This window comes from Oryctolagus cuniculus, chromosome 16 (genome assembly GCF_051225735.1).
Source record: "Oryctolagus cuniculus isolate XC-2025 breed Fujian yellow rabbit chromosome 16, ASM5122573v1, whole genome shotgun sequence".
Lineage (NCBI taxonomy): Eukaryota > Metazoa > Chordata > Mammalia > Lagomorpha > Leporidae > Oryctolagus > Oryctolagus cuniculus.
The window spans coordinates 59958886-59975666 of record NC_142882.1 but is presented as its reverse complement, the minus strand read 5'-3'; the positions used below and the strand labels follow the sequence as shown (position 1 = coordinate 59975666).

The 16781-nt window shown below is 47.3% G+C and overlaps 1 protein-coding gene across 4 annotated transcripts in view; it reads left to right on the top strand.

Annotated features, from left to right (window-relative positions):
- The window catches only part of PDE1C (phosphodiesterase 1C), a 653560-nt gene that overhangs the window by 33693 nt on the left and 603086 nt on the right, over positions 1-16781 (top strand). The window lies entirely within an intron of this gene.

Genomic DNA, 16781 nt, shown 5'->3' with positions numbered 1-16781 from the left:
CTTTATTTATTACAAAACAGGAATGTCCTGTGACTTTTTTTATATGCACCATAATTTAATTCTCATACACCAGAATTCGGATCATGAATGGCAGACAATATTTTTGTCTGACAGTCTAATATTGCCTTATGTGGTTAAATAAATAGGATTGGGTTTATTAAATTTTGGTAGTAATTCCAATTCAGTGAATGGCCTCACTGTTTTCCCCTTCTAAGGATATGATTGGACTTAACTAACAATATTCAACTTTTTGCAAAGATTGTGAATGTCATCCCAAAACCTGTTGGGACGTTGGATTTATATTTAAATGCTGGGGAAATTGCCTCACTGTCTCAGAACTGAGCAAGATTCACTTGTTCTTTACCTGCTAAAGGCAAGAGCTGAAGATGGGTAGAAACGTCTACTTCGTATTTCTGGACTTAGCTGTGTCGATCTCATTAGAATTTCCTGTATCTAAACTGCTGCCTTTTACTTACTGAAAGGTGTTTTAGTGTGGTTTATGTAGATTGAATAAAGAATATTTAACACTTCCCAAATTTATAGATGATCTGTAAGGTCAAGTGCTTTGAACATCAGCATGAACAGGTGGAGTAACAAGTTAAACTTCACTGTTAAATTCCTTACTACTGTGGACGAAGTTAGAATTCAGGATTGTCAATAAGCAGCCATTTGGAAACACATAACACTGAGGAGCTACTGTGTGTCCGTGTTTGGTAATTGGTGCTTTTGCTGACTCATTAGAAGGACTAAGGTACAGGAACTATACCATCAGCACAATTTCTAAGCTATGTGATCACAAGACTTAGAATTAAAAACAAAATTACAGATAATGGGGGACAAAAAAGAAATCCAGGCAGGATGGTGCCCCACACTCTCCTCCAGGATAGACTTGAGGGAAGGTGGACTGTGCTGGCTGAGACACTGCCTGGGTCAAAAATCTGGTTTTGCCATCTACTACCTGTGTGATCTTGGGCAAAATATACAACCTCTGTGAGTTTCAACTTCTGTGAAATGAGGATGATGCTCATGTTGGTTGCCTTACTGTCTTTTTGGAAGATTAAATGAATGAATTTATGTGAATCACTCGAGTCAGTGCTTTTGGCACAAAGCGCTGTTAGACTTTTTGAGAGTCTTCCACGTGCTCAGTCCTGTTCTGTGTTGGGAAATGCAGCAGGACACCGACACAGTTCCTTCTCTCCTGGAGCTGTCATCCCAGCGGAGGGGTGATCAGGTGGGCGAGGAGACAGATAAGCAAATGATAATGCAAATAAATGTACACTGTCGAGGGATAGTGTGTGGGCGGGCTATGCAGGTAAAAGGGCTGGCAGAGGCTGTTGTGGGTAATGTGGTTGGGGAAAGTGTCTTTGGCTGGGGCACTTGAAAGGAGGTATGGATAAGGGAGACAGCCGTGTGGAGATTGGAGGCGGTAGCTCTCCAGGCCCTGAGTTGGTAGCCTGCTTGGCTGTTCAGAGTGTGGCTGGGGTGGGGTGAGTCAGCAGGATAGTGGGGGTGAGATCAGGAAGTAGTCAAGGTAAGGCCACACGGCCCTGGGTTAACCATGATCTGGATGCTGGGTCTTGCTGTACATGAGATGGAATGGTGGAGCGGGGTGCATTGACAGTCTCTCTGGCTGCAGAGTGAACAGGCAGCTGGGGTGGGGAGGGAGAGTGAGGGGAATGAGGGGCCGCTGTGCAGTCTTCTGTAGTTGTGCAGGCCAGAGAGGGCAGGGCTTGCATCAGAGAGAGATGGTGGAGTGGTAAGGAGCACTCGTCCCAGGCTGGGTCTGACCTGGTCCTTTAGACACTGGTTCCACATCAGAGTGCTCGGGTTTCAGTCCTGGCTCTGGCTTCTGACTCTGGCTTCTTAACTAATGCAGACCCCGAGAAGCAGTGGTGATGGCTCAAGTAACTGGGTTTTTGTCACTCACCTGGGAGACCTAGGTTGAGTTCCTAGCTCCCATTTTTGGCTGGGTCCAGTCTTGGTCGGTGTAGGCATTTGGGGAGTGAACTGGCAGATGGGAGCTCTATCTCTCACATAAAAAATGAAACCAACTTATCTCCTGCTTGTGTTGTGAAGGTACAACAGATGTACAGTGAAAACAAAGGAGAGGAATTGAGAACAATTTGTGGTCTATGGACTAGAAGTTGCCATTTTGATGTGAGGAAGACTGGGGGGAAGAGAAGGAACTCTGCAGTAAGTGGGTGAGACAGGCCTGCTGCAGCTGTGTCCCACTGCAGCTCCTATGAGATAGCTAGCTGGGTCACCAGGAAGCTGTTCCAGGGAGAAATTGGAAATGTGGTGTGGCACACAGTTCCATGAACATGGGCTGCAAATGGCCAGGGTCAACTGGGGAGGACTCAGCCCTCCCTGGTAGCCCAATGTTAGAGGACAGAAAGATGAGGGAAATCCTCAAAAAACAGGTAGAGAAGCAATGGCCAGTGATGTGAGTGTTTCCAAAAGAGGGTAGCGACCAAATGTGAGCAAATGTGTCACAGCTGTGGGGATAAAGTGAGGTTTCAGATTTGACCATGGATTTGAGGCTCAAGGTCATAATAGATCCTGATAAAGGCAGCACCAGTGGAACCGCAGGGATGAAAACTGAACTGGGGGCCGGCGCCACAGCTCACTAGGCTAATCCTCCGCCTGTGGCGCTGGCACCCCGGGTTCTAGTCCAGGTTGGGCACCGGATTCTGTCTCAGTTGCTCCTCTTCCAGTCCAGCTCTCTGCTGTGGCACGGGAAGGCAGTGGAGGATGGCCCAAGTGCTTGGGCCCTGCACCTGTATGGGAGACCTGGAGGAAGCACCTGGCTCCTGGCTTCAGATCAGTGCAGTGCACCAGCTGTAGTGGCCATTTCGGGGGTGAACCAACGGAAAAAGGAAGACCTTTCTCTCTGTTTCTCTCTAACTCTGCCTGGCCAAAACAAACAAACGAACAAAACAAAAAACAAACAAAAACAAAAACAAAACAAAGCAAACAAACAAAAAAACCCACAAAAACAAACAAACAAAAAAACAACAAAAAAACTGAACTGGGGCAAGTTCAAGCAAGTGAGGTAAGATAATAATTAGGTAAGCTTACTGTTTGGGGAGTGTTACTGTGAAAGGGAGCCAAGAGAGTTGGAGCAGTATCTGTTGAGAATGTGTGGTCAAGTGAAGGCAGGTTTTCTTTTTGATGGAAAAACAACAAATTTGAGTAATCCAATGGAGGGTGAGAAAACTGACAATTCAGAAGAGGGGGCCATGGCAGGTGCCTTGCCCTTGAATAGACAGCAGAGGGTGGCCTTGAATGCCCTGGACATAGTACCTTGCTCCCAGCCCAGGAGCCTTGGGCACTGACTGGTCTTTCCTGGAGAAAAGGTATTGGTGGTATAGAATTCCATGGAGAAGGTTGAAAGACTCATTCTAGGGGCCAATGCAAAGTGCTTTTTATAGCTTCAGATTTCTGGACTTAGAAGTGGAGTGAGTTTCATGAACTCATTATCGGAAACCAGACAGGGCAGCCACCAGAAGTAGCTGTAGGAAATATCTTGGCTTCCAAATTACGCAGTTGTCTATCAGCAGCTCAGTTAAAGTTCTCAGGCAGCAATAGTTCATCAGCTGTGTTTGTGTTAAAATGGGTCAGAGAAAAACCCTTGGGAAAATTAATGAGCTGGAAGCCCATCACTGGGCTTTGCAGAAGATGTTCTGGGCAATTCTTGTAAGGGGGGGGGGATCTTGACCTGCTTTTATCAGCATTGCTGGAACTGACAGTCTGGAAAGATGACCCTTCAAATAATGACAACTTCCTGCAGCTTGTGGGCAAAGGTCTTTTGTCTCGGGGCAGAACTGCTTTTTTTCAGGAATTCTGTGTGATAGGAAGGAAGCCTCTGTTACCCAGTTCTAATCATAGTCTGTAACCTTGCAACTCCAGAGTCGCCTCTTGGCATTGTTCTCCAACAGGATGTTTGGGGAGGGTATGGCTGCTGAGAGCATCTGTCCTCACTTCCACCTCCTTTACTTGAAAGGCAGAGTTAGGGCCAGTACTGTGGTGCAAAAGGTTAAGCCTCCGTTTGCAATGCTGGCATCCCCTACTGGAGTGCCGGTTGGAGTGCTGGCTGCTCTGCTTCTGATCCAGCTTCCTGCTGATGCACTGGAAGGTACTTGAGGATGGCCCAGGTGCTTGGCCCCTGCCACCATGTGAGAGACCTGAGTGAAGCTCTGGGTCCCTGACTTTGGCCTGGTCCAACCTCAGTAATTGCAGTTATTTGAGGAGTGAATCAGTGGATGGAAGATCGCTTTCTCTCTTTTTATTTCCCTCTTTCTGTCACTGTACCTGTCAAATAAATTGTTTTTAAAGTGGAAAAGCAGAGAGGCACTGAGACAGACAGACAAGAAGTTTTCCTACCACTGATTGACTCCCCAAATATCTGCAATAGCTGTGACTGGGTCAGGCCAAAGCCCAGAGCCCAGAACTCAATTTGGGTCTTTGATGTGGGCAGCAGGTACTGTCATTATCTTTCTGACATTATTTCTGTTTTTCCTTTCTTAATGAAAACATGACCTTCCATTTTTATTCCTTGATTTTTCAGTCCAAGTGCTATTGCCTTGGTTGATGACTTGACCCCTGAGTCCCTGCTCAGGGTGTCTCACAGGTGGTGTCCAAGCTGAGCCTTCTTGCCTGGGCCTGGGCTTCTGTCATCCTGCACTCTTGTCTTGCCCAATGTGGCTGCTGAGGTTGTGGCTTTCAGCGCCATGCTCTGATTGGCAGAGGGATGGTGTCCCAGGCCCTCCCTGGGCTCTGAGGAGTGCCACCTGGACCAGTCTCATACCTGGACTGAGACCCTCTTCCTGGCCAGGGACCAAGGGACTAGGGGCCTCAGAATTTACATGCCCTCGAGGGACTCGCTGGTTACCCAGGAGTCAGGGAGCCATCAATCTCTTGGGGAAGTGCAAGACTCTCCGTGGAGCTGGAGCTGGAGTCCTAGGCAGGCTAGACAAATTCAGTGGGTCACCTGACAGAGTTTGTCTTCATACTAAGGGGAATGGTGAGCCACTGAAGATCCGGGTAACGTGGCGAGACAAGCATTTGAGGAAGTTCTTCCTGGTGGCGACTGCTGCTGCAGAGGAGGTGGGTTGGAAGGGACAGGGAAGATTGGTTGGGAGGCTTCGCTTACATCTGTACGTGCCTGAAGCAGGGAGGTGCCACAGGGCACGTGGCAGGGGTTGGAGGTGGGGAGGCAGACAACAGACAGAGTAAATGCACTCAGTGGGCAGGACTCCTAACTCAGCAGCAAGAACACGGTGTCCCGGAAGCAGTTCCCACAAACCTGATTCCTTACAGTCCTCATGGGGACCACCTACTCTCCTAAAGGTCAAGGTTAGCAGCTATGCAACTGTCAGTGCTGCTTCTGTTCCCAGAAAGTCTCCCCTAGTAGAGACTGGGAGAGGGGCTCATCTGCCTGTGTGGACTCGTGTGCGCCAGAAACCACTCTCCCAGTCTCTAGACCGCTGAAATAAAGCAGACAAAGAGTGCTGTTGGCAGGACTGCTTCCTCAGTGTGGCTCCAGGAGATGCCGTGGAGTATAGTGGTAGAGAGCATGGATTTTGTAACTGTACTGCTTGGATTTGATCCCGGATTTGTCATTTACCAGTGATTCCAGGCAATCACTCAACCCCCCTGTACTTCAATTTCCCATTTCTAAAATAGAGATGGTGGTGGTAATCTATACTAGGGGTTGTTGTGAAGATTAAATGGATTTATAGCTGTAAAGTACTTAGAATAGGGCTAAGAGTTACTATATGTTAGCTATTGTGGTTGGTGACTTGGAATGTGTGGGGCAGAAGGGCAGGTGTGCAGTGCTCTTAATGGCAAGACAAAGCCTTTCCAACTGGTGCACCAAAGGGGCAGTGATGGGGCCCATAACCTATTTTAGAATAGCTGCTGGGAAGTGCACATTGGTGTAAGACAAATGTTGCTGGCTGACTCTACTTCAGTGCATTGTGGTTATAGTGGTGGGAGGAGCTAAGTGCTTTGGGCACAGGGAGACACCTGTGCTGCTTTTGTGGGAGGGTTCAGGTGGGGAAGGAGGATTATCAAATTTCTTTCTTTTTTTTTGACAGGCAGAGTGGACAGTGAGAGAGAGAGACAGAGAGCGAAAGGTCTTCCTTTGCCGTTGGTTCACCCTCCAATGGCCGCCGCTGCAGCCGGCTCACTGCGCTGATCCTGGCAGGAGCCAGGATCCAGGTGCTTTTCCTGGTCTCCCATGGGGTGCAGGGCCCAAGCACCTGGGCCATCCTCCACTGCACTCCCTGGCCATAGCAGAGAGCTGGCCTGGAAGAGGGGCAACCGGGACAGAATCCGGCGCCCCAACCGGGACTAGAACCCGGTGTGCTGGCGCCGCAAGGTGGAGGATTAGCCTATTGAGCCACGGCGCCGGCTCAGGATTATCAAATTTCTAAACTCTTTCCTAGAGACCCAGCCTTGCACATTTGTGACTAATTGGACCACATCTAGGCAGCTGCCCGTGGGCTCTGCTGTTGTCTCCCTGGGGTCTTGTCTGATCCTTTCTGTTTGATTCTTTGTGTTTATTAAGAGGTAGAAAGGTTTGGGGAAGAAATAGCTGCAGCAGAGAAACACTGATTCTTACTTGGGTCCATGGGAATGTCATGGCAGGGGGTGGCAGATCTTTGTGGAGGGGGAGTCATCATACTTTTATGTTGACACAAAGAGACACGGGGTTAGGGAATGAGAGCTGATGCTGATTGAGTCCATGAGGTTAGCTGTTATGGAGGAAGTCCCATAGTCAAGATGGCCTGAAGGCTGGGGTGGAGAAAGGACAGAGAAGCCACTGGCATGATGGCTCCACCAATAACAGCAACTGCCCCCTCTGGAGTACAGGACTCTGTGGCCTAGGACCCACCTTACCCTCCCGACCACCCTGGTGGGAAGGGCAGGGCAGATAAAGAGGCATTGCATTTTATGAGAATTTGAAAAAGCATGATCTAAAATTTTAATACGATTTTCTCTGTGCATGAAATTAGTGTGACTGCCTCAAGTGTAAAAATCTATCAGGAGTCACATAATGTCAAAGCTGACCAGCCAACGGAATTATCAACAGTATTTATTCTAATAATGGCTGCCTGGGCTCAGCTGGTAAACAGAACGACCTACCCCTGGTTGTCAGAATTGGTTTTGAATTCCTCAGGATTTGAATTATATCAGGTCTTCAAGACTTCATCCCTTACCTAAAAAGCAATGGTCCAGTAGTATCGTGGTCCCAATTTGACAGATGGCAAAGAGGCTCAAGGAAGTTGTATTGCTGGCCCAAGCCATCAAGCTACTGGTAGCACAGCAGGGGCTGTAAGCCAGGTTACATGATCCCAAGATTAAGGCTTTCTTTCTTTCTTTCTTTCCTTCTTTCCTTCTTTCTTTCTTTCCTTCTTTCCTTCTTTCTTTCCTTCTTTCTTTCTTTCTTTCTTTCTTTCTTTCTTTCTTTCTTTCTTTCTTTCTTTCCTTCTTTCTTTCCTTCTTTCTTTCCTTCTTTCTTTCCTTCTTTCCTTCCTTCTTTCCTTCTTTCCTTCTTTCTTTCCTTCTTTCTTTCCTTCTTTCTTTCCTTCTTTCCTTCTTTCTTTCCTTCTTTCTTTCCTTCCTTCTTTCCTTCTTTCTTTCCTTCCTTCTTTCCTTCTTTCCTTCTTTCCTTCTTTCCTTCTTTCCTTCTTTCCTTCTTTCCTTCCTTCCTTCCTTCCTTCCTTCCTTCTTTCCTTCTTTCCTTCTTTCCTTCTTTCCTTCCTTCCTTCCTTCCTTCCTTCCTTCCTTCCTTCCTTCCTTCCTTCTTTCCTTCCTTCCTTCCTTCCTTCTTTCCTTCCTTCCTTCCTTCCTTCCTTCCTTCTTTCCTTCCTTCCTTCCTTCCTTCCTTCCTTCTTTCCTTCCTTCCTTCCTTCCTTCCTTCCTTCCTTCTTTCCTTCCTTCCTTCCTTCCTTCCTTCCTTCCTTCCTTCCTTCCTTCTTTCCTTCCTTCCTTCTTTCCTTCCTTCCTTCTTTCCTTCTTTCTTTCTTTCTTTCCTTCCTTCCTTCTTTCTTTCTTTCTTTCTTTCCTTCCTTCTTTCTTTCTTTCTTTCTTCTTTCTTTCTTTCTTTCTTTCCTTCCTTCTTTCTTTCTTCTTTCTTTCTTTCTTTCTTTCTTTCTTTTCTTTCTTTCTTTCTTTCTTTCTTTCTTTCCTTCTTTCTTTCTTTCCTTCTTTCTTTCTTTCCTTCTTTCTTTCTTTCCTTCTTTCTTTCCTTCCTTCTTTCTTTCCTTCCTTCTTTCTTTCCTTCCTTCTTTCTTTCCTTCCTTCTTTCTTTCCTTCCTTCTTTCTTTCCTTCCTTCTTTCTTTCCTTCCTTCTTTCTTTCCTTCCTTCTTTCTTTCCTTCCTTCTTTCTTTCCTTCCTTCTTTCTTTCCTTCCTTCTTTCTTTCCTTCCTTCTTTCTTTCCTTCCTTCTTTCTTTCCTTCCTTCTTCTTTCCTTCCTTCTTTCTTTCCTTCCTTCTTTCTTTCCTTCCTTCTTTCTTTCCTTCCTTCTTTCTTTCCTTCCTTCTTTCTTCCTTCCTTCTTTCTTTCCTTCCTTCTTTCTTTCCTTCCTTCTTTCTTTCCTTCCTTCTTTCTTTCCTTCCTTCTTTCTTTCCTTCCTTCTTTCTTTCCTTCCTTCTTTCTTTCCTTCCTTCTTTCTTTCCTTCCTTCTTTCTTTCCTTCCTTCTTTCTTTCCTTCCTTCTTTCTTTCCTTCCTTCTTTCTTTCCTTCCTTCTTTCTTTCCTTCCTTCTTTCTTTCCTTCCTTCTTTCTTCCTTCTTTCTTTCCTTCCTTCTTTCCTTCCTTCCTTCTTTCCTTCCTTCCTTCTTTCCTTCCTTCCTTCTTTCCTTCCTTCCTTCTTTCCTTCCTTCCTTCCTTCCTTCCTTCCTTCCTTCCTTCCTTCCTTCCTTCCTTCCTTCCTTCTTTCCTTCCTTCCTTCTTTCCTTCCTTCCTTCTTTCCTTCCTTCCTTCTTTCCTTCCTTCCTTCTTTCCTTCCTTCCTTCTTTCCTTCCTTCCTTCTTTCCTTCCTTCCTTCTTTCCTTCCTTCCTTCTTTCCTTCCTTCCTTCTTTCCTTCCTTCCTTCTTTCCTTCCTTCCTTCTTTCCTTCCTTCCTTCTTTCCTTCCTTCCTTCTTTCCTTCCTTCCTTCTTTCCTTCCTTCCTTCTTTCCTTCCTTCCTTCTTTCCTTCCTTCCTTCTTTCCTTCCTTCCTTCTTTCCTTCCTTCCTTCCTTCCTTCCTTCCTTCCTTCCTTCCTTCCTTCCTTCCTTCCTTCTTTCCTTCCTTCCTTCTTTCTTTCCTTCCTTCTTTCTTTCCTTCCTTCTTTCTTTCCTTCTTTCTTTCCTTCTTTCTTTCCTTCCTTCTTTCTTTCTTTCCTTCCTTCTTTCTTTCCTTCCTTCTTTCTTTCCTTCCTTCTTTCCTTCTTTCTTTCCTTCTTTCCTTCTTTCTTTCCTTCTTTCTTTCTTTCCTTCTTTCTTTCTTTCTTTCTTTCTTTCTTTCTTTCTTTCTTTCTTTCTTTCTTTCTTTCTGTGGCATTGCAGGTAAAGCTGCTGGCTGCTCCACTTCCCATCCAGCTCTCTGCTATGGTCTGGGAAAGCAGTGGAAGATGGCCCAAGTCCTTGGGCCCCTGCACCCACATGGGAGACCCAGAAGCTCCTGGCTTCTGATCGGTACAGCTCCCACTGTTGTGGCATGAACTGGAGGATGGAAGACACCCCTCTCCCTCTGCCTCTGCCTCTGCCCCTCTCTCTCTGTGTAACTCTGACTTTCAGATATATAAATTTTTTTTGACAGGCAGAGTTACAGTGAGAGAGAGAGAGAAACAGAGAGAAAGGTCTTCCTTCTGTTGGTTCACCCCCCCAAATGGCCACTATGGTCAGTGTACTGTGCTGATCTGAAGCCAGGAGCCAGGTGCTTCCTCCTGGTCTCCCATGCAGGTGCAGGGCCCAAGCACTTGGGCCATCCTCCACTGCCTTCCCGTGCCACAGCAGAGAGCTGGACTGGAAGAGGAGCAACCGGGACTAGAACCCAGTGCCCATATGGGATGCTGGTGCCGCAGGCAGAGGATTAACCAAGTGAGCCATGGTGTCGGCCCGATAAATAAACCTTTAAATTATTATTTTTTTTATTGGAAAGGCAGAGTCACAGAAAGGCAGAGGGAGAGAGGGAGAGAGGGAGAGAGAGAGTTCTTTCATCTGCTGGTTCACTTCCCAGGTGGCTGCAACGGCCAGAGCTGGGCTGATTTGATGTCAGGAGCCAGGAGCTTCTTCTGGGTCTCCCATGTGGGTACAGGGGCTCAAGAACTTGGGTCATCTTCTGTTGCTTTCCCAGGCCATAGAAGAGAGCTGGATTGGAAGTGGAGCAGCCAGGACTTGAACTGGCACCCTATAGGATGGCGGCTTTACCTGCTACACTACAGTGCTGGCCTCAAGATTAAGGCCTTTACAAGAACACTTATAGCAAGATCTCTCAACCTGGGTGCTGTGGGCATTTGGTGTGGGATTGTTTGATGCAGGAGCTGTTCTGGGCATTGTGGATGTTTAGCGACATTTCCATCCCTTACCTGCTAGATGGTGGAAACAGCCAGCATCACCGTAACTGATATTATAACATTTCCATTGATGCAAAAAAAATCTTATATATTCATCAGCAGTTACTCTTTATTTTTGCCCAATTTTTACCCCACTCTTACTGTAGACATCCACTAATCTGCTTTCTGTCTTTTTAGTTCGCCTATTCTGGACAGTTTACATAAAGGGAATCACATAATATGTTGTCTCTTGTGGCTGGCTTCTTGCACAGTATCACGGCCTCAGGGTCGATGCATGTGGCAGTGCGTCACTACTGTTTGTTTTTATGGCTGAAGAACTGTCCATTGTATGGCTATGCCACGTTTTACTCATCCATTCAGCACTCGGCAGGCATTTGGGTTGTTTTCACTTTTTGCTTTGATGAAGAATGATGCCTTGAACGTTTGTATGCAGTTTTGTGTGGATCTGTGTTTTTCTTCATCTTGGGGGTCGTACCTAGAGGTGAAATTGGTGTAGTATATGTTGACTTCATGGTTATTCTTTGAAGAACTGCTGAACCAGGCAGCTATACCATCTTGTGTTCCTTTCAGCAGTGTGTAAGATTTTTCCACATCCTCCCCAACATTTGGAAAGGCTAGTCTTTTTTTTTTTTTTTTTTTTTTTTTTTTTTTTTTGTGACAGGCAGAGTGGACAGTGAGAGAGAGAGAGAGAGAAAGGTCTTCCTTTGCCGTTGGTTCACCCTCCAGTGGCCGCCGCGGCCGGCCCGCTGCGGCCGGCGCACCGCGCTGATCCAATGGCAGGAGCCAAGTACTCATCCTGGTCTCCCATGGGGTGCAGGGCCCAAGCACTTGGGCCATCCTCCACTGCACTCCCTGGCCACAGCAGAGAGCTGGCCTGGAAGAGGGGCAACTGGGACAGAATCTGGTGCCCTGACTGGGACTAGAACCTGGTGTGCCGGGGCCGCAAGGCGGAGGATTAGCCTAGTGAGCCACAGCGCTGGCCCGGAAAGGCTAGTCTTTAATTTTAGATATCCTAGTATATGTGAACTGGCATCACATTGTGGTTTTGATCTGCATTCCCCTAATGGCAATGATACTTAACAGTTGTTCATGTGCCTACTGACCATTTTGTATATGTTTTGGGGAAATGTCTGTTTGTTTCCCTTGCTGTTTTTTCTTTTTTTAAATTTATTTATTTATTTGAAAGGGAGAGAGAGAGACAGAGACAGGGATATCTTCCGTTTCTGGTTCACTTCCCAAATAGCCTTAACACCTGGGGCTGGGCCAAATCAAAGCCAGGAGCTTCTTCTGAGTCTCATGTGGGTGACAGGGACCCAGGCACTTGGGCCATCTTCCATTGCTTTCCCAGGCCGTTAGCGGGAAGTTGTATCAGAAGTGAAGTAGCCAGGATTCAAACCAGTGTCCATATGGGATGGTGGCACTGCACGCGGCAGCTTAGCCTGCTGCTTCAAAGTGTCAGCCTCAAGGACTGTGAGTTCTTTAACCTTGGACTTCTTTTTCAGAATTGTTCTGGCTATCCTCTGTCCTTTGTGTTTCTATATGAATTTAAAAATCAATTTCTTGGAGCCAGTGTTGTGGTACAGTAAGTTAAGCCATTGCTTGCAATGCCAGTGCCCCATATCAGAGTGCCGGTTGGAGTTCTGGTGGCTCTGCTTCCCATCTAGCTTCCTGCTGGTTCAACTGGGAGCCAGCAGATGATGACCTAGGTGCTTGGGTCCCTGCTCTGCCTGGCCCTGGCTGTTGTGAGCATTTGGGGAGTGAGCCAAGGGATGGAAGATCTCTGTCACCTGTGTCGCTCCTCCTTTCTCTGTCACTCTGTCTTTCCAACAAATAAGTGTATCTTCTTTTTCAAAAGGAGGGTATCTGAGAGTTCAAATGGTAAATCTCAGATGTCACTTGTAAACTGTATGACCTTAAGCAGATGACTAACCCTCTGTGTGCCTGTTTGCTCATTTATAAAACGACAATGATATTAGCGTGTTGCCAATAGGGCTGTAATGGGGAAATAAGAGTTAATACATATAACACACATGGAGTGAATCCTGGGCCATAGGAAGGGGTCTGTAAATGTGTTAAGACAGATACTGTCAATTTTAATAGATGGAGGTTTTTGAAAGTCAGAGAGGGAGAGAGAGAAAGTTGGCAGCCATAAGTGATGCCAGCATTGCAGGCAGCGGCATTACCCACTGCCCCACAAGACTAGCCCCAGAGAAGGAGGTTGTCAGCAGGGAAGTGCTGATCTTGTCAACAACTACCAACCAGCCACTGGGTGGGAAGAGCATCAGCTAACAGAGGGAATACGAGCTTAGGTTTGCGTGATGATTAACCGGTGTAGTGATGTATTTCAGGTGTGTCAGCAGTGGTCGCTTAAATACAGTTGACGTGCCTCTTGTGCATGGTTTCCATCTGTTAAGGGAAGAGCCTCGGATGTACCCCTTGACAGTCTTTCTGTGACTGTGGCAAGAAATCAAGGTTCCTTTCTTCAAACACATTCTGAGATTCAGCCCGACTGTACAACCAGCTCAGTGTCGCTGAGGTTTCCCTTCGCACTAGGGAATACTCTGGGGTTTGCTGTACCCCAGGGCCTGGTGGAAGGCAGCAGCGGATCTCAGTGGGAATAAGTCCCGGCTCTGCCTGCCCCTTGCTGTGTGGCCTGGGACAACTTCTCTGAGCTTTCTGAGACTGTTTCCTCCCCTGAAATACGGGGATAAATGACTTAGACTTGGACACAATGGGCTGACCATGGATCTCAGTTTGTTCTTGGGTGTCTCTGGGTATACCTGAGGCCCCAGGGTTCAAAGAAATGATGTCCCCTTCCACATTCAAAAATGTCCCTGCATATCCAGAGTCCCCTGGCTCTCTGACAGATGCATCACAAACCACACTTGTCTAAATCCACGCACATGTGCACACACACACACATACCTTGCACACACGTGCACACCCTCTGTGATATTGCATATTCCCTCTCTCTGGTTACGATGTCTTTTCTCCCCTCTCCATCTCCTAACTTGGCTTGGACGTGACCTTGCCTGACCCCACAGTCCTCCCCTACCCTGTGGGATGCCCCTCTGGGCTGCTGCCACTTCTCCTGCTCTGTGTGTTTCACCCACTCTGCTGTGCTGGAGTTGTGTGGTGACTCACTGGTCTCCATGGTGGAGTGAGGTGCGCATCCATCTTTGTAACTCCAGCATCCAGCACAAAGTAGACAGTGATGATGAAAGACAAGGAAGCTCAGAGTTGGGCTGTCGCTAGGTTCTGTGGAGTGAAGAGAGGCACATGTATTTTTTCCATGCACTTAACATTCCTGAGCACCTACACAATGCCAGGCTGAGAGAGAGCTGGAGGGGGCTGTGGGTAAGGAAATGATCATGGGGCACCATGGGCAGTGGTACAAGAGCAGTGAACACAGTGCGGGGGCTGAGTCTCTGCTGAGGCATGATGGGGGCATCTAGAGAAGATTTTGGAAGAAGAGCAGCATTCCTGATCTGGAAGGACAGGGGGCATACTGAGAGCGAGGCCGAGGACTGTGCATGTGTCTCTGTGTGTGTGTAGCTGTGTGTGGAGCACAGGCAGAGAACTCCTGCACATCAGCGGTACTAGGGCATCCGTTGGTTTTGCACCTAAAGGTGAGGAATTGCAAAAAGGCCCTCAAGGCAAGACTGGACCAGCTGCCACTCCCTGCCACCCAGGAGAAACTGTGCAACTGAGATCACCCCCTCTGTACCAAACTGTGAATAAAAGTGAGGTCCCTGCAGAGTCTGCCGCCTAACAGTTGAGTGAAATAAGCCCTTCCCTCTTCTCTCAAGCCTGCTTTCCTCCATGTCTGTAAAATGGGCTAAAGCTAATGCCGCCCTCATAGAATCATTGTAAAATTAAGTGAGTTAATAGCCACAGAGCTCTTCAGCTGTGCCTGGCGCACGGGAAGTGCGCACTTAGTGTCGATGCTGCTGCTGCTATTATGGGTTATTGCACAGGTCACTATTGCCTTCTGTCTTCCTGTTTGCCAGTCCTGAGCCTCTCAGTTCAGACTGGGAGTTTATGTCTTCAGAGAGCAGAAGAAAATATGCCTGCTGTCTATCATCTGAAACGTTTCCTCCGAACCAGCTACATGATCCACGGGGCCCAGAGTGCTCCATAAAGACAAGCCCCTTATTTGAAATTTAAGAATTTCAAGATGAGGACAGCTCAGCATTAAACTAAGTGCAGCCCCTTCTGAGGGCAGAGCCCTGTGCTACTGCCCATTTTGCACACCTGTGAGACTGGCCCAGCGCCTCCCACCTCCCCCAAAGCTTTGCCTTCTCAACGCTTGATTGGATAAAGATCAGAGCAACCCTGACTGTTCTCACTGTTGCCCTCTGAAGCCCAGGAGATTACACTGGTTTACAAAACGAGAAGGAGCTGCTCTCGGTGGGAGAGATGGAGAAGGTGATCCTGCAGGCAGTGTCGTGTTTCTCCTCTCCGAACCACTTGCCATTGGTCATTCCCATCTTTGATAATGGTAACCAGACCAAGAAACAGGGGCAGCTGCTTGCTTTGGGTCTCATCTTACTAATCTTACGGGCCATAAAGCCGTTTAACCTTTCCTGGTTAAGCCCGCATGCCTTGTTAGTTGCTTTTCTTCCTTCCAGATTGGTCAGCCCCAGTGTCCCAGGAGAGTGGGCTGAGCAGTTGGTCTCAACTCACCAAGAGGTGATCATGGAGGACTGAGTGTGGGTCTGGTCTTTGCTAGGCTCTCATGGGGTTCGGAGTCTTGGAAGAGGCCACTTTGGTCTCTCCTTTTCCCCAGGAGTCTATAATCAAGGAAGGAGAACATACTTGAATTAAAACCATTAAATACCAAATCAAGTCCAGCTAACCAATCTAAGTAAGTACAGGAGAATTCAGAGGAGGGAGGGGTGTGTATGGGCTGAAGGGTTGGAGAAGACTTCATAGCGTGGAGGGGGTTTGAGCTGATCTTGAAGGATGGGTAGGAGTGGGGTGGGTGCTGGAGAGCAGGTGCAGGGAACTGCATGGGCAAAGGCTCTGTGATGGGCCCTTGCAGTTAAGCCGGGATGGCTGGGGAAATTCAGCTGAATGGAGCAGAACATAGAGTGATTTGGGTCAAAACTAAAACATTTACTAACGACCCCTTACATTTATATAATTTACACTTGAGTAAAAACAACAGCTGTTCACAGAAAGGCAGTAAAACATGGTGAATAAGAAAGCATACTTGGGAACAAGGAACATGCATTCTTCAATCAGTGCTTACTGTGCACTAGGCAGTGTTATAGGCATTGAAGACAACAAAGTGGACAAAAGTTTTGCCCTCATGTATTTACATTCTAGAGGGAAGGATAATAAATAGGATAAACACACAATGCACACGTGGATACTGTTAGTTAGGAACAAATTGAATCAGAAACTATTGCAATAGAGCAAAAAATGACTCCATTATATAAAGAGCTGGTTCAATTCCGAACACAACCTGGAACACTGGGAATTTATAACCAAGGATCAAGGTTGCAGTAGGACGAGTCATGGTTAGAAGACAGCAAGGACAGGGAGAGTCTTGCTAAACTGACCTCATGGGATTCTTGCTAAAAGCAGGTCAAAGGCTTACACAAAAGGTGGGGAGAGGAATCTGATCAGGATGGGGATTCTCTTTAAACCTACTTAGCAGGATTCTCGCTAAAACTGGGCCATGCAGGCCCAACAAGGACAGGAGCCAAGAATGAGGTCTAGTTAAGAAGGCTCAGAGCCTAACTAAGTGTTGGGTAAGGAGAAAATCTTTGTGTACACCCAAACACACACACACACACACACACACACGGATGACAAGACGTGCATTGGAGAATACAGCATAAAGGGAGATAGTGTGTTGTATCTGAGCCTCTGCTTTGCTACTCACCAACTGTATGACCTTGAGAAAATTACTAAAATTTCCTGTGTGCCAATTCTGCATCTGTATCATGGGAATAATAATAATTCTCACTGAGGCCATGGTGAAGATTGCCTGAGTGATGGGGAGGCACAATGCCCTGTACTCAGGAACGCTCAGTGAATGTTGGCTCTGCTTGTGCACTCCACTCTCGTCCTGGCTCTGGGGTAACAGAGGTCCCCACGCAGACTCAAGCCAGTCTCTGGCCCACGGTTCAGCCCCCCCTCCCCACAGTCTACTCTTCACAGAGCTCAGCATTCCCCAGTTGATCCTCACCACACCCTGAGAAGGA